This window comes from Panthera pardus, unplaced genomic scaffold (assembly GCF_024362965.1).
Source record: "Panthera pardus isolate Hobbes unplaced genomic scaffold, ASM2436296v1 HiC_scaffold_10, whole genome shotgun sequence".
NCBI lineage: Eukaryota > Metazoa > Chordata > Mammalia > Carnivora > Felidae > Panthera > Panthera pardus.
Window position 1 is genome coordinate 7,338,432 of NW_026526655.1, and position 24,346 is coordinate 7,362,777.

General features: G+C 42.0%; 1 protein-coding gene across 3 annotated transcripts in view; it reads right to left on the minus strand.

The window, feature by feature from the left end:
• The window catches only part of GIGYF2 (GRB10 interacting GYF protein 2), a 146,118-nt gene extending 129,126 nt beyond the window's left edge, over positions 1-16,992 (minus strand). For all 3 annotated transcript variants that reach the window (XM_053903609.1, XM_053903601.1, XM_019445545.2), the window contains exons 1-2: positions 16,887-16,992; positions 11,785-11,850 (exon numbers count right to left, since the gene is read on the minus strand). The gene's annotated coding sequence lies outside the window, so the exon portion shown is untranslated. The remainder of the gene's footprint in view (positions 1-11,784; positions 11,851-16,886) is intronic.
• Positions 16,993-24,346: the final 7,354 nt, after the last annotated feature.

Genomic DNA, 24,346 nt, shown 5'->3' on the forward strand with positions numbered 1-24,346 from the left:
CAACATGGGGCTCAAACTTACAAACCTGAGATCAAGAGTCCCATGCTCTACTGACTGAGCCAGCCAGCACCCCGAAACAAGCAAATGTTTTTGAATAATTTTGAAGACATGATCTATTAACACATTTACTGAGGACAAAACTTCATAAAGCAAAATTAGGCTTCAATTATTTACTTTATTACTAAACAGTTAATCCTAGGAAAAGGAACAAAGAACTTTTTTCCCAGAAAATTACCAAAGATCAAAAGAATTATGCACATCTATCTGGACCACGTATTATATATGAAACCTTGCAAAATACTGTTTATTTCCATGTTAATTACCCTTTTGTGGCATATCTTTAAAAAAATTATAGATGCTTTGCTGACTTTTCTCCTCATCCTAAAAGAAATTTCAATCCCTAATTTACAGTGTCGTGATAAGCACTGTAATCCAGCACAATCTGAATCACTACCCACGCCATAAAAGGTCAGCTTTATTCCTAACAGCCCCAAAGCAAAAACAACCCAAATGTTCAAAGTTGAATGGATAAACAAATACTATAATAGTCATACCCAATATTCTCAGCACTAAAAAAACTAATGACTGATACCTGCAGCAACATGAATGAATGAAATCAGACACTGAACTGAGCCAAAGAAGCCAGACCAAAAAAGAAAATATACTGAATAATTCCATTTATGCAAAACCCTAGAAGAGGCAAAATTAATCTATAGTCACAGAAACTAATTCAGTGGGGGAGGAAAAATGACTGCAAAATGTAGAAGGAAACTTCTACAGGTGATGAAAATGTTACACATTTTGATTGTGATGATGGTTATACAAGTACATACATTTGTCAAAACACATCAAAATGTACATTTAATATGGGTGTACTTAATATCTTCATTTTATTCTATGTAAATTATACTTCAAAAAAAAGGTGAATTTTAAAAAGACTGAGCTTACTAAAAATAGACTGGCTCCCTCAAAGAGCAATGCATTCCAAGACGAACATTTTATATTCCTTTTATATTAAATAATCTCTCTTTATACATTTTTTTAAAGTTTTTATTTTTAGGGGCACCTGGGTGACTCTGTCAGTTGAGTGTCTAACTTCAGCTCAGGTCATGATCTCACAGCTCATGAGTTCGAGCCCCACATCAGGCTCTGTGCTGACAGCTCGGAGCCTGAAGCCTGCTTCGGATTCTGTGTCCCTCTCTCTACCCCACCCCTGCTTATGCTCTGTCTCTCTCTGTCTCAAAAATAAATAAACGTTAAAAAAAAAAAAAGAAAAGAAAAAACATTTTATTTTTAAGTAATCTCTACACCTAACGTGGGGCTTGAACTCACAACCCTGAGATTAAGAGTTACATGCTCCACCAACTGAGCCAGCCAGGCACCCGTAAGTCATCTTTCTTTAAATCTATTAAAATAAATGTTAGGGGTGCCTGGCTGCTTCAGTCAGTAGAACATGCAACTTTTGATCTCAGGGTTGTGAGTTCAAGCCCCATGTTGCATGTAGAGATTACTTAAAAATAAATCTTAAAAAAAAAAAAAATGTTAAAGTTTTAGATAAAACCAAGGAACACTGTCTAAAACTGTTCTGTCTTATATAACAGTACCCATTAGCCACACGTGGCTGTATCAAGTTAAATTAAGTAAAAATCAACTAAAATTTAATTTAGGTCCTCAACGGGGAAAGAGTGACTTTACAGTGGACAAACCTGACAAGGAATCAAAGTCAACCATATATCAAGTATATCTAGGTCAGCATTAACAATGATAAAGCACACTGATAGTGTATGTGCTCTTAATATAATCTGATAAAAATGGCAATTTACCTCTGAGGTCTTCCTCCCCAAAACCCTTAACCCCACTCTAATCGTGAGAAAAACATCTGATTAATCCCAACAGAGAGGCATTCTACAAAAACACTTAGCCAGTAACTCCTCAAAATTGCCAAGACTGTTAAAATCAGGGAAGTCTGAGGGGCGCCTAGGTGGCTCAGTCGGTTGAGCGTCAGACTTCAGCTCAGGTCATGATCTCTCGGTCCGTGAGTTCGAGCCCCGCGTCGGGCTCTGTGCTGACCGCTCAGAGCCTGGAGCCTGGTTCAGATTCTGTGTCTTCCCCTCTCTCTGACCCTCCCCCATTCATGCTCTGTCTCTCTCTGTCTCAAAAATAAATAAACGTTAAAAAAAAAAAATTAAAAAAAAAAAACAAAACAAAACAGGGAAGTCTGAGAAACTATCACAGCCAAGAGGACCCTATAAGATATGTGACCAAATGTGGTATCCTAGATGGATCCTGGAACAGAAAAACTAAGGATATCTGAATAAACTATGGACTTTAGCTAATAATGATGTATCAGGATTGGTTTATTAATTATAACAAATACATCACAGCAAGGGGCATCTGGGTGGCCGAGTCAGTTGAGCATCAGACTTCAGCTCAGGTCATTATTTCTTGGTTCATGAGTTCAAGCCGCACAACAGGCTTGCTGCTGTCAACACAAGAGCAGCTTCAGATCCTCTGTCCCCCCTGTCTGCCCCTCCCCCACTTGTGCTCTATCGAAAATAAACATTAGGGGCGCCTGGGTGGCTCAGTCAGTTGGGTGTCCACCTTCAGCTCAGGTCATGATCCCACAGTTCGTGAGTTCAAGCCCCCAGTCGGGTTCTGTGCTGACAGCTCAGAGCCCAGAGTCTGCTTCAGACTCTGTGTCTCCCTCTCTCTATGCCCCTCCCTGCCTCCCTACCCCCCCCCCACAAAAACCAAACAAACGTTAAATATATATACCACAGTAACATAAAACATTAATAACAGGGGAAACTGGGTGTGGTATATATGGGAGATCTCTGTACCATCTTCTGTTTCTCTGTAAATCTAAAACTGTTCTTAAAAATGAAGACTACTATATGGGCACCTGGGGGACTCAGCCGGTTGGGAATCCAACTTCAGCTCAGGTCAAGATCTTGCGGCTAGTGAGTTGGAGCCCCACATCGATCTCTGTGCTGACAGCTCAGAGCCTCAAACCTGCTTAGGATTCTGTGTCTCCCTCTCTCTCTTCCCCTCCCCTGCTCGTGCTCTGTCTCCATCTCTGTCTCTGTCTCTCTCTCAAAAAATGAACAAGAAAAAAATAAACTTTTTTTTAAAATAAATAAATAAGGGAATCTGAAGGGCACCTGGGTGGCTCAGTTGGTTAAGCATCAGATTCTCGGTTTCAGCTTAGGTCATGACCTCACAGTTCACAGGAGTGAGCCCTGTATCAGGCTCTGTGCTGACAGCATGGAGACTGCTTGGGATTCTCTCTCCCTCTCTGCCCCTCCCCAACTTACAAGCGCACTCGAGTGCTCTCTTTCAAAATAAACTTTAAAAAAGTCTTAAAAAGAGAAGGCTATTTTATCACTAATCACAACTTAAGAACCAATGCTCTCTCTCCCTCAAAATAAACTTTTAAAAAAAAGTCTTAAAAGCAGAAGGCTACTTTATAACCATAACGTATGAACAAATCTTTATCTACCCAGCACTAAAAACCCTCAATGAAATCTAAAAGACCTCAATGTTTATTTCAATTTCTATTTCAAATCAGTACTTATTTTTTAATGCTTTAAAAAACAAACAACAAAAAAACTACATATCATATGTGAATAGAACATTGAAAACTGTTCCACTCCCCATAGTAGCAATTCTCAAAGTAACATCTTCTGAAATTCTTTCAAGGTAGCCATGATGTCAAAACTATTATTACAGTAACACTAAGATATTACACTTTTCAGTATTGGCGCTGCACTAATCATGCAGTGAAAGAGTAACCAATACACAGACCTGGGTATTTAGCAGACATCTTTTCAAAAATGATCGAAGTGTGGGGGGTCTGGGGGGGCTCAGTTAAGCATCTGATTCTGGATTTCAGCTTGAGTCACGATCTCACGGTTCATGAGTTCAAGCCCTACATCAGGCTCCATGCTGACAGTGTGGAGCCTGCTTGAGATTCTTTCCTTCTCTCTCTCTCCTCCCCCTTCAGTCTGCCCCTCCCCTGCTCCTGCTGATAAACTTTAAAAGAAAAATGAACAAAGGACAAGAACCATATGATCCTCTCAAAAGATGCAGAGAAAGCATTTGACAAAATACAGCATCCTTTCTTGATAAAAACCCTCAAGAAAGTAGGGATAGAAGGAGAATACCTCAAGATCATAAAAGCCATATATGAACGACCCAATGCTAATATCATCCTCAATGGGGAGAAACTGAGAGCTTTCCCCCTAAGGTCAGATATGAGACAGGGATGTCCACTCTCACCACTGTTATTCAACACAGTATTGGAAGTCTTAGCCTCTGCAATCAGACAACACAAAGAAATAAAAGGCATCCAAATCGACCAGGAGGAGGTCAAACTTTCACTCTTCACAGATGACATGATACTCTATATGGAAAACCTTAAAGATTCCACCAAAAAACTGCTAGAACTGCTCCATGAATTCAGCCAAGTTGCAGGATGTAAAATCAATGCCCAGAAATCAGTTGAATTCATATACACCAGCAATGAAGCGACAGAAAGAGAAATCGAGGAATCCCATTTACAGTTGCACAAAAAACCATAAAATACCTAGGAATAAATCTAACCAAAGAGGTGAAACTATACACCTGTATATACATACAGTGAAAACTATAGAAAGCTTATGAAAGAAACTGAAGACACAAAAAAAATGGAAAATGCTCCTGGATAGGAAGAACAAATACTGTTAAAATGTCGATACTCGGGGCGCCTGGGTGGCTCAGTCGGTTAAGCGTCCGACTTCAGCTCGGGTCACAATCTCGCGGTCCGTGAGTTCGAGCCCCGCGTCGGGCTCTGGGCTGATGGCTCAGAGCCTAGAGCCTGCTTCCGATTCTGTGTCTCCCTCTCTCTCTGCCCCTTCCCCATTCATGCTCTGTCTCTCTCTGTCTCAAGAATAAACAAACGTTAAAAAAAAAATTTTGGGGGGGCGCCTGGGTGGCTCAGTCTGTCGAGCATCCAACTTCGGCTCGGGTCATGATCTGAGTCTGTGAGTTCGAGCCCCGCATCGGGCTCCGTGCTGACAGCTCAGAGCCTGGAGCCTATTTCGGATTCTGTGTCTCCCTCTCTCTCTGACCCTCCCCCATTCATGCTCTGTCTCTCTCTGTCTCAAAAATAAATAAACGTTAATAAAAAAAAATTTTTTTTTTTTAAATGTCGATACTACCCAAAGCAATCTACATATTCAATGCAATCCCTATCAAAGTAACACCAGCATTCTTCACAGAACTAGAAGAAATAATCCCAACAAAAAAATGAACAAAATGACACTATCACTTCAAAAACAAAAAAATTGGCAGTACTTGTGGCCAATAATAAAATTTGAACTTTCAAGCAAAATTCGAATTTTGGAAAACTTCTATTCGCCATGCGCTTGCTGGGTTTTCCAGTACTTCAGACTTTCCCAATTCTTCAAGGCTTTCCTGATGAGTACTAACATTAATAAACGCAATTTTTTAAGTTTATTTTTATTTATTTTGAGAGAGATCAAGAGCAAGCTAGGGAGGGGGAGAGAGAGAGAGGGACAGAATACTAAGCAGGCCCCCACTGTCAACACAGAGAACAACGCAGAGCTAGAGCAGAGCCAGAACTCACACACCATGCCATCATGACCTGAGCCAAAATCTAGAGTTAAACGCTTAATCGACAAAGCCACACAAGAACCCCTGAATGCAAGTTTTTGGTACTATGTCATTTAAGGTAGCCATTTAAGGTACAAGACAGACCAATGGATTTTAATGTTACAGAATATAAAAAGTGCACTGACATAATTCAGATTTCATATTGCAACTAACCTTTAAAAACTACTACTTGGGGTGCCTGGTTGGCTCAGTCAGTTAAGCGTCTGACTCCGGCTCAGGTCATGATCTCGCAGTTCATGGGTTCGAGCCCCACGTAGAGCTCTGTGCTGACAGCTCAGACAGAGTCTAGAGCCTGCTTCAGATTTTGTGTTTTCCTCTCTCTCTGCCCCTCCCTCACTCATGCTCGTACTCTCTCTCTCAAAAACAAACATTAAAAAAAAGATTAAAAATAAGATAAAATAAAAAATAAAAACTACTACTTGTCGGGCACCTGGGTGGCTCAGTCAATTAAGCTAAGTCGATTAAGTCGAACCAGCTCCTGGTTCATGAGTTCGAGTCCCAGGTCAGGCTGTGCCCTGCCAGCCTGGAGCCTGCTTCAGATTCTGTCTCCCTCTCTTCTCTGCCCCTCCCCCAAGCACGTGCTGTCTCTCTCTCTCTCTCTCTCTCTCTCTCTCTCTCTCTCTCTAAGATAAACATTAAAGAAAAATTAAAGGGGTGCCTGGGTGGCTCAATCAGTTAAGTGTCCGACTCTTAGTTTCAGCTCAGGTCATGATCTCATGGTTTAATGGGTTTAAATCCCACGTCAGCTCTGCGCTGACAGTACAGAGCCTGTTCTCTCTCTCCCTCTCTCTCTCTCTGCCTCTCCCCCACTCACGATGTCTCTGTCTCTCCCCAAAAAATGAATAAATTTTTAAAAAATTTAAAAAGCTACTACTTGTTGAATTTTGGTGTACTATACCAAAGAATAATCTGCAATTATCTGAAAAAACTCTTAAAATATTGCTCCCTTTTCCAACTACATACATATCTCTGTGAGGGTTAATTTCCTTCATATACTTCAACCAAAGCAATGAAGAGCAACTGACTGAACACAGAAGCAGATATGTGAATCCAGCTGCCTTCCACAAAGCAAGACATAAAAAGCAATTTGCAAAAAGATAAAACACTGTCACTCTTCTCACCAAATTTTTTTGAAATGTTTTAGAAAATGGGTATTCTTCATTAAAAATATATTCATGTTTGGGGCGCCTGGGTGGCGCAGTCGGTTAAGCGTCCGACTTCAGCCAGGTCACGATCTCGCGGTCCGTGAGTTCGAGCCCCACGTCAGGCTCTGTGCTGACAGCTCGGAGCCTGGAGCCTGTTTCCGATTCTGTGTCTCCCTCTCTCTCTGCCCCTCCCCCGTTCATGCTCTGTCTCTCTCTGTCCCAAAAATAAATTAAAAAAAAAAAAAAAAAAAAAAAAATATATATATATATATATATATTCATGTTAATATATAATGAGACTTATTTTTAAACTAATAAATCATTTTAAATTTCTCAGTATAATATAGACACACAGAACTAAGAGGCCTAAAAGTTCTTTGGGGGTCCTCTAACTTTTAAAGAATAAAGGAGTCCTGAGGCACCTGGCTGACTCAGTCAGAAGAACACATCTGACTCCTGATCTCAGGGCTGTGAGTTCAAGACCCATGATGGGTGTAGAGATTACAAAAAAATAAATAAATGAACTTTAAAAAAAAAAAAAAAAAAAGGATAAAGGAGTCCTAAGATCAAAAAGTTGAGAAGTGTTGGGGCATCTGGATGGCTCAGTTGGTTGAGCATCCAACTCTCATTTCAGCTCAGGTTATAATCCCACAGGTCATAGAATTGAGCCCCACATAGGGCTCTGTGCTGACAGCAGAAGGCCTGCTTGGGATTCTCTCTCTCCCTCCCTCCCTCTCTCTCTCTCAAAATAAACAAACATTAAAAAAAAATTTTTTTTTTAGTTGAGATGTGTCTATCTCAGAGAAAAAGGGAAAAATGACAAACAAAAGGAATACATAAATTAACTTACAACAAACATACGTAGCCTGGAAAGCTAATCAAAAGGCATAAAACATCATTGACAACAAGAACACCAAGATCCAAAATGTGACACTTAAGTATCTAGGTCTTAAAAATGTATCTTTTCCAAGGACAGAGAGTCTTCTCACATTTTGAAATTTACTTATATGATTTTTAATGTTTATTTTTGAAAGAGAAAGAGAGAGAGAGAGAGAGAGAGAAGAGAGAGAAAAGGTGAGTGGGGGAGGGGCAAAGAGAGAGGGAGACACACAATCCAAACCAGGCTCAGGCTCCAAGCTGTCAGCACAGAGCCCGAAGCAGGGCCTGAACTCAGGAAAGGCAAGATCAAGACCTGAGCCAAAGTCAGACGCTTAACCAACTGAGCCAACCAGGCACCCCTACTTATATGATTTTTTGGTTGCCTCTGCCATTAGGCTATAAACCCTATGAAGATAGTTCCTTATGTGTTTTGCTCACCACTGTGTCTAGCCCAGCACTCCGCACAAAGCAGCTATTCAAGTATTGCTGGACTGAGAACAAAACAACACTTGCTAACAGAACTCAATGATGTCTCATTCAAATTATAAAGATGAAATTTTACAATCAAAATTTACCTATTTACATTGTAATAACAATCATAAAAGCTACCATTTACTGAAGTCCCATTTACTGTGCACCAGGCATTACACTGGCATTTTATTTTTTTTTAATGTTTATTTATTTTTGAGACAGAGAGAGACAGAGCATGAACAGGGGAGGGGCAGAGAGAGAGGGAGACACAGAATCTCAAACGGGCTCCAGGCTCTGAGCTGTCAGCACAGAGGCCGATATGGGGCTCGAACTCATGGACTGTGAAATCATGACCTGAGCCGAAGTCGGTCGCTTAACCGACTGAGCCACCCAGGCGCCCCATGGCATTTTAGATTGTTAATTCCCACAACCACTATGGGATATACTTTACAGGTGAAGGAAATAAGGCTACCAGCAGTTAACTTTTTATCTCAAGTTACATGTAATTAAGTAACAGAAAATTAAACCCACATTTCTCTGCTTTAAAAGGCCACAAACTTTTCACTACATAATGATACAATGCTCTACAATGCTCGATACTCCTTGGTTACCCTTTTCTTTCTTCTCCATTCCCTTGCAGTTTTCAGAGGAATTCATTTTGTGGAAGTCACTTTTTCTCCTTTTCCCAATCTTCCACTCTGCTCCACTATCCTTTAACTTCTACTCCTCTGCATCACTCAGTTAAGCAATATACTAAGCCCTCAGGGTAGGGAAGAGAATAGACTCAGGATCCAAACACACTAAGAAGAAATTTCTCCTAACACACTACAAAGAAATTTCATTAACAATGGTGGAAGCAGTATAAAAGGCTAAAGAGTGTCAGATTCCAAAACATAAACTAAGGCTCTCTGACACTGATCTTGCAGGATGGCTTCACATCCAGCCCTTCAACTGGCCATGGCTTGAGCAATATCACCTCAATTCTCAAGGACCTAACCACGAGAGCCCCTCGATATGGCCATGTCTTCAAGGCCTGAGTCATGATTTACCAATTAGAAAGTACCAAGCCAGTACCTCTGCCAATTCCTGCCAGGATCTGCAACCAAAGAACCAATACTGAAGAGACTAGAGTTCCCAAGACTTCCTCCAGGCCCAGGACAATTTGAATAAAAGGAGCTTTGTTCCCAAAGAACATACTGGCCACAATATCACTGTAAGAAGAAATGCTATTACTGTCATTCTCCCCACTGTTTCTGAACAATATGTAAACATTTCTATTTTCCTCCCTTTTGGTAAAGAAGAACAAAATTAGGAATCAATGAACTATTCTAGGAAAAATCACAAGGCCATAAACATTACGTCATTTGATAATCTCACCACAAGCCAATGTTTTCCAGAAAGGGAACCCCAGAGCCTGTGAAGTTTTACACAGATTATGTGGAAATCTTTTTAAAACCTCACAAAGCCTTAACTCAGTAAGCCTGAATATACCTCACCTCAAAATTCAGATTAAAGAGAACATACAATATGAGAGAGGGCTATTCTACCTTAAAAATGAATTCAGTAAGGGGTGTCTGGGTGGCTCAACTGATTAAGTGCCCAACTTCAGCAACAGGTCATGATCTCACAGTCTGTGGCTTCGAGCCCCGCATCAGGCTCCATGCTGACAGCTCAGACCCTGGAGCTGCTTCAGATTCTGTGTCTGCCTCTCTCTCTGTCCCTCCCCTGCTCACACTCTGTCTCTGTCTCTCCTTCTCTCTCTCAAAAATGAATAAACATTAAAAAAAATTTTTTTTAATAAATTCAGCTAAGAAAAAAAAAAAGAATTCAGCTGCAATCTGCTAAAGTAAACCTTGTCTGAAAAAAAGCATCAGAGGAAGTCACATCTGTGGCCTGTCATTGAATACATCACTCTACAACAGATGACTTTTATTAGTAATCCCTAGGCTCTGCATTAAAAATCTTGGTATACAAGGGGCACCAGGCTGGCTCAGTCAGTAGAGCATGTGACTCTTGATCTTGGGGTTCTAAGTTCAAGCCCCATGTTGGATGTAGAGATTACGTAAAAATAAAATCTTTAAAAAAATAATCTCAATATACTAAGAATATTTAAGCAATAAAAAATTACTTAAGTAATCAGATATCACCAAATACATACAAGCTATAAACAAAAATTAAAATTGTTTTTCTTCAGTATTACCTAATAATTCTAGAATACAAGATGTTAATACAAAAGTTTATATATACTGTCTAACTGATCCTTTCCCAACAGTGAAAATTCCTGCTACCACTCAAATAATGTGAATATATGTTCACATGTAGAAGTTCCACCCTTCATATTCTCCATGGCTTCCTAATACTCAAGTGTTGCTTAACACTGTAAAAAGTACCCAGAAATTAAAACTTACAAAAGTAATCAATGAAAAATAAATAACCAATGATTTTTCCACAAACCAAGTCTCTCATTTGCTAACCTTTACCACAGACACTCCTCTGAACCTTCTAAACCAAGAACTTTTGTTAAAACGCCACGGAGGGGGGCCGACCTGGTGGCTCAGTCGGTTATGTGTCTGACTCTTGATTTTGGCTCAGGTCATGACAAGCTCCACTGTCAGCAAGGAATCTACTTGGGATTTTCTCTCTGCCTCTCCCCCATGCACATGCCCGTACGCTCTCTCTCACAATAAACAAACAAACAAACAAAAACAAAAAACACTGCACTATGAAGTTCAAACAAGGATGCTTGGTGAAACCTACCGGGCCTCACTGACCAGTAGATAAACCTATATTTTAATTCTTCAGGACATATAAACTGAAACTGCCAAGCTACCTATAAGAAATTTTTCTATGAAAGGAAAATGTTCAGAAGCTTCTGCAGGTTTCTGCCTAGAAGAGCCAACACTACACCTTCTCTGAGACCTGCCCCCACTCTTAAAGTGGAATCTTTCAATTATGTTTGCACTTCTAGACTACAGTCCTATGGCCCTACTAATTAGACCAATAATGGAGAACTGGACAAACTTCAACCAATCAAATTTCCCCTCCCAGGAATTTAAAATGTAGACAATGAGCTAGTAACAGTTGCAGTGGCACTAGAATTTAAGTTCATATGTGGCACCAGGAATGAAAGTGGTGATTTTCTTCCATGTGTTTTTAAAGCAGGAAAGGCCAGACTGTGAAAAGACAACTAAAGCAGGATAAAAAGAGACAAGAGAGGACACTGACAGCCAGCAGGGAGGGAAGTGCTATCTGTACTGCCTTAGCTCCCGAACGCTTCCCAGTTTCTGGTTCGTGTCCTTCATGAAAGCCAACTGCTCCCAGGTTCTTTAAGTATCTCCTTACTTCTGCTCCCAAAGAATTCCTCTTCCTATTTCACACCATCAGAAAATCATGACAACAGTTTAAGACACAAATTCACAATAGGAACAGTGTAGAAAGGGTATGATTATTCTTGTGGTTCATAAGGAATCTGAGCAGTAGCTAAGAAGTTGTTTCTATCACTATCTATAACTTCAGGAGGGGAAAAAAAAAAAAGGCAAAAAAACCCTGAAACCTTTAAAGCAAAAATCATCTGTTTGCCTAAGTCCTCAGCTCTGTGCTTCCCTTCAACACTCACCTGTTCAAAAGTTCTGCTGGTTCACAGCAGGAGGTGCAAGCAGACTTTGTTCAGGTCCTTTTAACACTGTAAATAACAAAAGTATTAAAGTAATTGACCCAACAATCAATCTCTTAGGAAACTTTTAAAAACATAATCTCTTATAATGAATAGTTTTACAGGAAATGGTTCCAAACCTGGTTAAAATATTAGAATCATCTTGGGATTCTCTCCCTGTCTCTTAGAAACTAGCTTAGAAACTAACTTCCATTTTCCTAACATTTAAAGAGTTTCTCAGTAGCTCTGGAGGGGGACTAAAAAAATACATATATTTAACAGAAGTTCTAAGTGATTCTGATGAAGACAAATGAGCACCAATACAGGGTTTAGGAAAGTGATTACTTGGGGCTTTCATTCAAACTACATTGCAGGGATGTGATACCAATTTTTAAACGTATCTGATAGAAAAATGACAGCCACCAACACAGCAATACAGTATGTATCCTATGCAAATAATCAGTGAGCCCAAGAAATATAACCACTGCCAAAATGCCCAAGGAGCAAAACTCCAGGTGTGCTTTCAGTTGCAAAATCACAACCTTCATTTAATGCTCTAATGAGACAGCATCTTAAAAATCCACAGGATGGTGACATCTCAACTGACTAGGAGCAGACTGAATGAAACACAACAGCTTCAAGTGGTTTCTTAGCTAAAATCAAATAATGCTTTGAATGCTGTTATGTGTCAAAAAAACAATAACTGCAAATTAAAGTTGATTTTATTAACATCAAAAAAGTAACTTGGGAAAGCGACTTCTGCCTTTTGACCTTAATTTTGCAAAAACATAGCCGTGTTATTTTAATACCCAAAAGGTCATTCAACTTTATGCACTGCAGTCTAGTTTTATAAGGGCATGCAAAACGAAAAGAGGGGACAACTAGGTAATAAAGTCTTCTCTGGGCCTAACTCAAAAAAACAAGCTCTAAAGTATCTCTTATTGCAAGTATAATTAAGTTCAAGTCCTCTGTAGTTAATGAAACTCTGCAGTTAACAAGAAAATATAAAATCGTATACTTTAATTACTTGAAGTAGGTAGGTACATAATACTTTGAAAATATTTTTATAAAACTAATTGTAACCACTTAAGGGAGTATTCTTTCGTTTTTCAAACCTCCCCCTATTCCTCCCCCTCAACTTCACACAAAATTATGGGCAATTCGGGGCGCCTGGCTGGCTCAGTCAGTACAATTTGATCTCAGGGTTGTGAGTTCAAGCCCCACATTAGGTGCAGAGCTTACTTAAAAAAAAAAAAAATTTTTTTTTTAAATTACCAGCAATTCAACAAAAGTATCATTTTGCATTCCCATATAATTAATCTACTGTATTTCTCAGTCATCTGAGAGCATAAAAAAACAAAACAAAAAAAAGCCAATTGGGTTAAGAAATACTAGGATTCCAACTATCAGTAAGCTTTCCTATGGAGTAAAAATCTACTTATATATTTAAAAATATGTAACTTTTCAGGGCATTAAAAATGAATGGAAATCCTAGAACTTTATTACCATAAAAATCCTAGCAGAGGGTGAATAGGGAAAAAAGGCTTGGGTTCAGAGTTTTACAATGATGACCAAATGATGTTAAGGCAATTCAAATTGCTGAAGGAAAATGGACCCTTAACTTGCCTCTAAGATACCCGGATTAACACCAACAGAGGCTTGTAGATTCAACCTAATGAGACTGGTCCCACTACAATCTATAAGAAATAGAATAAAACAGAAAGTACTGAAAATTTAATCAGCAGGGGATAATGGAGAACTGCAAATGAAGTCAGTCTTTGAAAATGGCACAAATCAAAGATCCTTTAGAATGGCAAGGGTAAAAGGGTCAGCAATAATCTTTTCACCCAAAAGGTTCTCCCAGACAGCAATCTCTATCAGTAGTGTCATCTCCCAGTGTGAAAGTCAACAAAAAGAGAACAGACATACGGAGTATTAAAATGCAGAGTCATGAGAACAAATGAGATGATATGACATCAAAGACATAATATGAAAATGTCATTTCAAAAATTCAACAAAAGAACAAGAGGGGAAAAATTCGTTAAAACACCACCTCATCACTATCACTGCTATGTCTCCTTTTAGCCAAGGAGCTCCACTCACACCCTGAAGTTGTAAATTCCTCTCTTCTCATGAGCTTCAGGCAAGCTATGACAAATTATTTTTCATATATGCAACTCAACTCACCAGCAAAGGCACTTCAAAACCAAAATATTAAATTCCTCAGGTGAATTAAATGCAAGAAGACATTTATGAAAGCTCAGTAATAAGCATATGGAGATAAGCTAGAAGGAAATCAGAAAAAAAATTTTTTTCCAAAGAAAAAAGCCTATGAAGTATCAAATCAATTGGTGAACTTGTCAGCTAGTCTGAAAGGCAAAAGGGGAAAAATAAAACACTCAGCACAAAAAGTTCTACACATGTAAAATGCTATAAAAGACATACAAACTAGCGGAAGAGACCCTGAGGAATCTAAAAGTAGGATGGACAGAACAGAGATAATTAAGAATTCTTAATTCTTACCAATCAGATTAAGAATAACATAAATTAATATGCTGATTCTACCATTCTCCCAGGTTATATTTCTTAATGATGTGTCTAAACCTCACAGGAAATTAATTTCCCTACATTTTCAAATATCCATAAGTGTTCCAAAGATCCCCTCCCTCGAAAGCAATTCCAGATCTTTTAGGCGGTCTATCATCCATCTCATTTAAACACTTTTAAGAAAGATTTTTCAAGACAATTTCCTGAAATATGTTACATGAGCATCCTGGATTTTTCCAAACTCGGGTGGGGCGTGTGTCATACACAGAGGGAAGGGGGTCTGGGCATACTGGCCCCAATTTCCAGAATCTGGTCTCCCCTTGCAACAGTCACAAGAGATGTGGAAAAAATTTCTAAGTCACTGAATAACCCCTCTTGGCACCAATGAGCAGGGTACACATTTTCCACTAGCCTCCGTCTTCTTGGGTCCCTCTGGCTAAACTAGCCTCCATACTTTTCCCAACACCTGACCTGCACCCACTTCAGCCTTTGCCTCGGTATCCCTGCCCTGGCTCGCCTAGCCTGGAGCATTCCTTCTCCAGACAGCTACGGGAATTGCTCCACCTCCATCAGGTCCTTCCTCAAACATGAGCTTCTCCGTGCAGCCTTCTCAGGGCACACAATTTATTTTTTATTTATTAATTTTTTTTCAATATATGAAATTTATTGTCAAATCGGTTTCCATACAACACCCAGTTCAGGGCACACAATTTAAAATTAACCCCTAAATCTCGGTCATCCGTTTTCTGCCTCATTTTTTTTTCCCCGCATCATGTACCACAACACGATGTGTTTTACCTGAGTTTTTATTTGTGTGTCTAGAAATGAGCTCCCCAGAGAAGGGATTTTTGGTCTGTTTTGGCCCCAGCACCAAACAGTGCAGTAGAGTCTCAATCTTTGTCGAATGAATGAATGCGTGAATGAAGGAAGGGAAGCACGTAGTCCCTTCCGCCTTCTCAGTCGCAAAATCCTGAAATGCTTCGTCAAGTACAGAAAAGGTGTAGAGCCCTTTCTTTGCCAATGAATCAGTGCCATTACCAGGGTTTTCCTTGGTGTCAAATGTAAAGGAACAAGTGTGTGACATCTCTCCAGATACATGCCACTTTGAAGGTTTTTTCCCAGCATCCTCTACTGATGTCAACATGTGATGTAACAGAAAAGTACATATTCCATCTAGTCTGAGCACTCCAAAACCTGCTACGCTAATGAGTAAGACACAGGAAATCATCAATGAGTGAGAGAACACATTTGTGATCTAACCGAAATGGACAAACTCCGTAAGGTCAGGGCTGCAAATATCAGACGGGTGGAAGTTAACGTACAGAAAGGGCTGGTATGGAAAAAAAAAAAAAAAAAAAAAAAACTGTTCTAAATCTAAGAAGCGATTCGATTCTAAAAAGGAAATACTACGGAAGGACAAAATATCTTCCCTGCACACCACACCGGGAATCAAAACTGCCTATAATCCGAGACGCACAACACGGGATGAAAGGCTGTTCACAGCTTCCGGCCCCATCCTCAATTTCTTCTAAGTGTAATTGGAATACTCACCTTCCTTTACAGAGAAAACTAGGTGTGCTTACGTGCTTTGACTTTCAGGGAAAGGAAAAAAACAAAACAAAACAAAACAAAACGCAGTGCCATATAAATGCGAAGCAACGTTGTTGCTTCCCAAACAGGCTCGTGCAACCTGCTTCTTTCATAGACCATTCTGTGGCCGGAAGTACCAATCTGATTTAGGCTTCAGCCACAAAACTCAAGTATTCCAAGTGCTTCGTGGGAAACTGCTGACACTGAAAAGACTAATACCCATCTCCATCTGACAAGAGTGTTCAGGTCCCACAGCTGCCTCGGGCTCGACTTTCCCAACCTCCGTCCCAGGTTCAGATCATGGCTCCACCTTGCCTCAGGCCTGGTCCAGACCCGTCCTCTCGCCACGGAAGGAGTCTCCACAGTGCAGATGCTCGGTGAGGAAGGCAAAGGCGCACCTCCCGGAGGCCAGGTGTGGGGAGGAGGGCCGGCAGGAGCAGCTGTCTGGCCGAGGCAGCTGTTACCCCGAGCACCCCAGCCTGGGCGGGTGGCTGGCCCGGGGAGCAGGTAGCAGAAGGCGAACCCTCTGGCCCTGAACAAATCGGCCTGACACTGCCCACCCCACCACCCTCTTCCCTTCCTCGGCTCCCCCCCCCCACCCCCCGCGATGCCACCGGGCCCCGGAGGTGGGGGCTCCCCGGCTCGGCGGTCGAGACGCGCCCGGGCCCGGCGTGCCGCCTCGCGGGGTAGGAGGCTCCCTCCGGCCCAGCACCTGACCTGTCCCCTCCCCTGACGCCCTAGCCGGCCGTGGCCGCTGCCGGGGCGGCCTGTGGGTTGTCCATGCGGCTGGGCCGGGTCGGACCGGAGCGGCGGGGACGCGACCGCGGGCAGGAGTCCCGGGCGGCTCCATGGAAGGGGGTGATGGGAGACAGCGGAGTCGGGGCGCGGAGCGGAGCCGGGCAGGGGAGCGAGACGGAGTCGCTGGTTACCTGCGGTCCGGGACAGGGAGTCTCTCAGAATCCAAGTCAGTCTTCAGCCTCAACAACACAAGATGGCCGACACGTCGCCACGCACGTCACGTGACAGCGCGCTCCTTCCGCCACGCCCCTTGCTCCTCCCCCGCCCCGCCTCACCTCCCTTACCCGCTGATCCAGCCTCCCACGACGTCCTTCTTTTCCGCTGCCTCCCGCCCCTCTTCCCCGAACACGCCCCTGCCCGAGCCCCGGATGTCAGGCTGGAAGAGGGCGGGGCCGCGGCAAGGCGCAGGCGCCTGCGGGTCCCTGGGATGGGGCTCCCTGCCTGCCCTTGAGTTGAGTAGAGTTGGTGTTCAGAGTTGGACCCCGGCCAGGCACTGTGTGACTCACCGTCCTATGCACCCAATCCAGAGCCAGTTCGCAGTTCAAAAAGCTCTTCATCATTTACGAGCTGATTTTCAACACTAGAACTTTTCCACAGCTTTTTAACCCAGCATTTTCCTGCCCGTTTGCCATCCTGTAGAAAACGGGGAAACGACAAAAGCCGAAATTCAAAGCAGTTTCTCTACTTGTTAACGGTTCTGGTAGAACTGGGAATTCATTCTAGAGTGTTGAAATGTGACAGCTCAGAAGGACTAGAGAGCTTGGACCCCCTTCTGGTGCGTCAAGGGCTATAACCCTTTTGCCAAAAAATCTACCATCTGGGGGCTGCCAAATAAAATACAGGACGCCCAGAAATATTGGGAATATATTTACACTAAAGAGTTACTTGTTGTTTTTAAAAGATCGGATTTAACTGGGTGCCCTGTATTTAAAAAAAAAAAAAAAATTTTTTTTTAATGTTTTTATTTATTTTTGAGAAAGAGAGAGACAGAGCATGAGCAGGGGAGGGGCAGAGAGAGACGGAGACACAGAATCCAAAGCAGGCTCCAGGCTCTGAGCCGTCAGCACAGAGCCCGACGTGGGACTTGAACTCACGGAATATGAGATCATGACCTGAGCCGAAGTCAGACGCTTAACCAACTGAGCCACCCAGGCGCCCCTGGGTGCCCTGTATTTTTATTGCTCTGACAACTCAACCCTTCTCAGGTCATCCTATTCTTTCTTGTACATCCAAGCTTTTTTTTTTTTTTTTAACAGGGTCCTTCTGAACAGCTTTTTAATTTTTTTTTTAATGTTTATTTTTGAGAGAGAGGGGAACGGGGGATCCGAAGTAGGCTCGGCACTGACAGCAGAGAACCTGATGTGGGGCTTGAACTCAAGAACCACGAGCTCATGCCCTGAGTGGAAGTCCCACAATTCACTGACTGAGCCACCCTTAACAGTGTTTTAAAATACTCAAATGTTGGAGCCCATTGCTGGTTCAGATGGTGGAGCATGTGACTCTTGATCTCAGGGTTGTGAGTTCAAGCTCCATGTTGGGCATTTAGCCTTTTAAAAAGTAAAAAATAAGGCGCCTGAGTGTTCGAGTTTGGCTCGTCATGATCTTGATCTTGGGGTCCAAGAGTTAGCCCGGCATCCAGCTCTGTGCTGACAGCTCAGAGCCTGGAGCCTGCTTTAGATTCTGTTATCTCCCTCTCTCTGCCCCTCCCCCACTCATGCTGGCTCTCTCTCAAAAATTAATAAGTATTTTTTTAAAAAGTAAAAAATAAAATACTTGAATGTCTTCCAACTCAAAAGTTAATGGTAAAAACTACAATTCCACCTCTCTACCTCTCTGTTTCAAGGCCAAACTGCACATAAGAGTTGTTTATACTCACTTTCCCAATTTCCATACCTGGCAAGCAAGCAATTGTCAACCACTCCAATGTGGCTTCTATTCTGACTCATCCACCTAATGCTTGTCCTTAGACACCTCAACCTACAGGTTGGTAAGTGGAGTTTTTCAGTCCCAATCTTGATTTAGTGCTTTTCCATCTTCAATACGATTGACCACTCCCTATTTTCTGCAATACTTTATTGCCTTGATCTTTATGTCCTTGCTGCTCAAAGTGTGGTCAATGAACCAGCAACAATAGCATCACTTGGAAGCTTGTTAGAAATGCAGAATCTCAGGGGCGTGTGGGTGGCTCCGTTGGTTTAGCACCCAACTCTTGATTTCAGCTCAGGTCTTGATCTCAGAGTTGTGATTTCAAGCCCCTTGTTGGGCTTGAAAACAAAACAAAGCAAACATGCAAAACCTCAAATGGGCCCTTCACAATTCCATGCTGTTGAACTCTAGACCCTTTATAATCCGCATTGTCCCCCTCCCCCTCCTCTTTCCCCTGAATTTATTGTTCTGGATATGCCTATGTTTGAGGGTCCTCAAATATGCCACTCTGTTTTAGCCTTTGCCCATTCTGTTCCCTCTTGTTACAATGTCATTCCCAACACTTACCCCACTTCCGCCAACCTGTGTAACTCCTGCTCATCTTTAAAAGCCTAATCATATGTTAGTGCCTCTGTGAAGCTTTTTTTAATCTCCTCCCTTAGACCAAAGATCTTATCCCTTGAACTGTTATTTTTAAGAAAAAAGGTAATACTATGTTTGTTATATGCTAACCACTTCATTAAGTGCTTCACTTTCATTCTCTCTCGTAATCCTGGTGAGAGCACTTTGAAGCACTAAGAAAACCAACCAGGCACCTGAAAGATCTGCTTACTTTCTCCTAATCTCAGCCAGGACTTTGTAGCCCAGGCTGACTGACTGCTGAGCCCATGTCCCTAACTGCCTCTCTGAGCTGTGTCATCTGCACCTGTAATTTTATAGAGAGATAATATAGATCATGTATGTAATTGATCTAGAGACTATATAATTTAAATATATACAATTAAGGTATAATTAATATATATTAAAATTTAGCATTTTTAGCGGTCGTTCTGCAACTTTTGACAAATGCATACACAGGTGTGTTCAATACCACTAAAATTAAAGTACAAAATAGTCCCATTATGCACTAGAGTTCTCTCAACAACCCTTTGTAGTTAGCACTAACCTCCACTCTTGGCCCCTGAAACAACTGTTATGTTTTCTGTCCTTATAGTTTTGTCTTATAACATCATATAAATAAAACCATAGAGTATGGAACCTTTTGCAGCTGGCTTCTTTCACTTAGTATAATGTACTTGAAATTTGTCCATATACCGTTGCATGTTTAAATACTTCCTTCTCCTTCTCCTCCTTCCCCTCCTCTTGCCCTCTCCTCCCCCTCCCTTCCCCTTCTTCCTCCTCCTCATCCTCCTCCTCTTCTTCTCCTTCTTCTTCTCTCATTCATGAGTAGTATTTAATTGTATGTATTTGCTTATCCATTCCCCAACTGAGGGACATTTGGATTCTTTCCAGTTTGGGGATATTATTAATAAAGCTATTATGAATATTCACAAGCAGTTATTTGTGTGAATACAGGTTTTAATTTCACTTGGGTAAATACCTCAAAGTGGGATTGGTGGCTATGTGGTGTTTTTAACTTTATCAGAAATTGTGAAACTGTTTTTCAGAGTGCCTTAGCCACATTTTTAGCTCCAAAGTGTAGGCTTCCAGAGAGCAGGAACCAAATCTAAGAGAAGAGAAGGAGGAGGAAAAGGAGGAAGAAAGAAGTATTTGACTTTGCACCCTCAGCAGCTGGCATTGTCCTGTCACAGGGTAGAAACTAAGTAAATATCTAATCAATTCTTGATCATCTCCTTCTCAGGAGGGGTGCCTTCAGTGTCTCCAAATGTTTCATTAAATAGTGGTTTTAAAGTTACAACAGTAGACTGATGCCTACTCTAGGGAGGGATAATAACAAAGTTTCACCTTTATTGTATCATTGATAGAAACAGAGAAGTTGATAATAATAGATCACAAGTGGGGGAGGAGGGATTAAGGAGTTTAGCCAGAAACAATCCTTGCCACCACCCTTTCCCTAGAGGTAGAGACTAATTCCCCTTCCCTGGGGCCCTTGTAACTGATAGAACATGGCAGAAGTGAAAGAAGTGATTTCCAATGCAAGGGTTATAGAGCTTCCACCTTATTTGCTAAAACAGTCTCTTTTGAAGCAAGAGCTGCCTGATGGTAAATGCAAGGGCTCTGAGGCTGCCATTCTGTGAGGAAACCCAGACTGCAGGGAGAGGCCCATGTAGCTGCCTCCAGCAACAGCCCCAGCTAAAATTTTGGGGGTCTGAGCTACAGATCTGAGAATCATCCATACAAAGAAGATCTTTGAAATCGTGGAGAATCACCCACACCCAGCAATTGCAGAAGGGGAAAGTATGAAGGTAGGCTCTTGGGAAGAAAACGCATGGTTGTCAGGCAGAGACAAGCGACAGATAGGACCAGGTTAGAAGCAGGAGCCAGTCTCAGAACAGAGGCAGGAAGAAACTGATTGGCAATTCCAAATCTACAGAATTGCCAAGGAGTCTGGGGCTGGGGAGCCTGCCGTTGAATTGGTGACTGGAATTGTGTACAGAGCAGGAAGAACAGAGGGTTAGGCAAGAGTAGGTGACAAGGAAGGAAGGAGGCATGGGACGCCTGGGTGGCTTAGTCGGTTAAATGGCCGACTTTGGCTGAGGTTATGATCTCAGAGCTCATGGGTTCAAACCCTGCATTGGGCTCTGTGCTTTGCAAACTCTGCATTGGGCCTGCTTGGGATTCTGTGTCTCCCTCTCCCTCTGCCCCTCCCCCACTCATGCTCTGTCAAAAATAAATAAACATTAAAAAAATTTTTATTTTTTAAGGAAGGAGGTAGAAGCTTGAAAGCAGACGAAAAGGGCACATGGATTTGTTAGTGAAGAGGGACCCTCTTCGTTAGATGGGACCCTAACTAAAAGTGTAGCCTACACAACTGAAAACCAAAGAGAAAACACAAGTAAGAGAGTGGGGGAAGATACCGAGCCAGAGAGCTGAGCAAAGCCATCAAGGAAAGGCTGCTCAGATGATAACTATGGAAACAGATCCATTTTTATGTTTGAAAACATTTTTTATTATAAAAGTACTTGCATATTTTAAATTCTATTCTCATTTCTAACCTTCAGATGTATACCAAGAAAATTAAATCATAAAAAACTATCTTGGAATATAACAAATGTATTCTTGTACATAAATGTCCCACAATGGGTCCCAAATTTTTATTTTTCTCCTGGGTTCTTTTTTTTTAGATTTAATTTTTTAAAGTTTATTTAATTATTTTGTTCTTTTTCTTTTTAATGTTTACTTATTTATTTTGGGAGAGAGTGCGTGAGCGGGAGAGGGACAGAGAAAGAGAGACAGAGAATCTCAAGCAGGCTTCCCACTGTCAGCATAAAACCCGACAAGGGGCTCAAACTCATGAACTGTAAGATCATGACCTGAGCTGAAACCAAAAGTCGGATGGGATGCTTAACCAACTGACCCACCCAGATACCCCTCTTTATTTATTTTGAGAGAGAGAGAGAGAGAGAAGCACAGAGGAGGGGCAGAGAGAGGGGGAGAGAGAAAATCTCAAACAGGCTCCACACTTAGCATGGGGCCCGATACAGGTCTCCATCTCACAACGTTGAGATCATGACCTGAGCTGAAATCAAGAATTGGTCATTTAACTGACTGAGAGCCACCCAGATGCCCTTAAAGATTTTATTCTTTTTTTCCTTTTTTTCTTTTAAGTTTATTTATTTATTTTGAGAGAGACAGAGACAGCGTGAATGGGGGAGGGGCAGAGAGAGAGGAAGAGAGAGATTCCCAAGCAGGCTCTGAACTGTCAGCACAGAACCCAGTGCAGGGCTTGAACTCACAAAACCATGACAAGATCATGATCTAAGTGGAAACCAAAAGTCAGACACTCAACCAACTGAGCTACCCAGGCACCCCAAAGATTTTATTTTTAAGTAATCTCTATACCCGACATGGGGCTCGAACTTACAACCCTGAGATCAAGAGTCACATGTTCTACTGACTGAGGCAGCCACGGGTCCCTCTCCTGAGTCTTTTGCACATTTAGGATTTTATACTGCAGCTATCCCAAATGGTTCCCACGTGTATGTACCTTCTCATTTTCATGGTGGTCAGACCTCCCCTCTCTTTTTTATTAATTGTTGTTAAAAATAGTAGTAAAGCCGGATGCCTAGGCGGCTCAGTCAGTTAAGCGTCTGACTTTGGCTCAGGTCATGATCTCACAGTTTGTGAATTCGAGCCCCACTTGGGGCTCTGTGCTGTTGGTGCAGAGACCACTCCAGATCCTCTCCCTCCCTCTCTGCCCCTCCCCATCTTGTGTTCTCTCCCTCAAAAATAAAGAAACACTTTTAAAAAATAGTAGTAAAGTAATACACGTTTATGGTGTTTACATTTTTAGAATGCAAAAACATATAAAGGAAAAAATTTAAATCCCCCTCCAAGACCTACCCAGGACGCTCGGGTTCTCCCCCACTCAGGTAACGCACTGTTGACAGTTTCTTGTATGGTCTTCCCCAAAATGCCGTATGCATAAACAAGCATGATGCACATCCTCACCTTCAGCACCACGAAGTGCTGGGGATACAATGGTTGCCCCCAAATCCGCTTGGTCTCTGACCTCTTGCACCTCAGTCTACATGGGCAGAGCCATGATTTTGCATCTCTCACGTAAAACAAACAAAACACCTCAGAATTACTATGTATGCTGCTCTACCCCTGACCTTTTCCCAAGAAACAATGTCTTGCTGTCCTCCGCATTCTTTAAGTGATTGCTTAGCAGCCTTCATTTACGTCTTTGAACCGTAATATACTTGATCGATTCCCTGCTGATAGCCTGTTTCCAGTATTTTTGCTATTAACAAGCAATGCAGTAATGAGTATCCCTCTAAATATAACCTGGTTCGCACTTATGTTTTCCTATAGGGTAAATTCTCAGAAGTAAAATGCCTGGATCAAATTCATGAGGTCTCTGCAATGGACATCCGCCACTCGTTCACAACTATTCTGCATCTGCAATGCTTTCCCATGTTTGGGAGAAACAAAAATCTTAGGGAGAGGCAGAGCCTGCCTCTTTTACAGAAGACAAACTAACCCTTCCTACCCTCAACATGTGGGCATATGACTGGGCTCGGCCTCAGACTCTGGATTTGGATTAAGAACCTGAAGAAAACGGGACACCCCAAAGTTCTGGTCAGCCAGGGCAGAGGCACATGCCTGCCTGGTTCTCATGATGGGTTTTTAACGCTAGTCTCAGCCACCTGGCCTCCAGCTGGTTTCTTTTCTCAGCCTCATCCCCTAGCCCTGCTAGTGATCATGTGAGCATCTCAGTGACTTTCAATCAGCATCTCTTCTGCTTAAATCAGGCCTGCTTAGGGGCGCCTGGGTGGCTCAGTGGGCTAAGTATGTGACTACAGCTCAGGTCACGATCTCACGGTTTGTGAGTTTGAGCCCCGTGTCGGGCTCTGTACTGACAGCCTGGAGCCTGCTTCCAAATGTGTGTCTCCCTCTCTCTCTACCCCTCCCCTGCTCCCTCTCCCTCTCTCTCTAAATAAGTAAATAAATAAACAGAAAGAAAAACAAAGAATTAAAA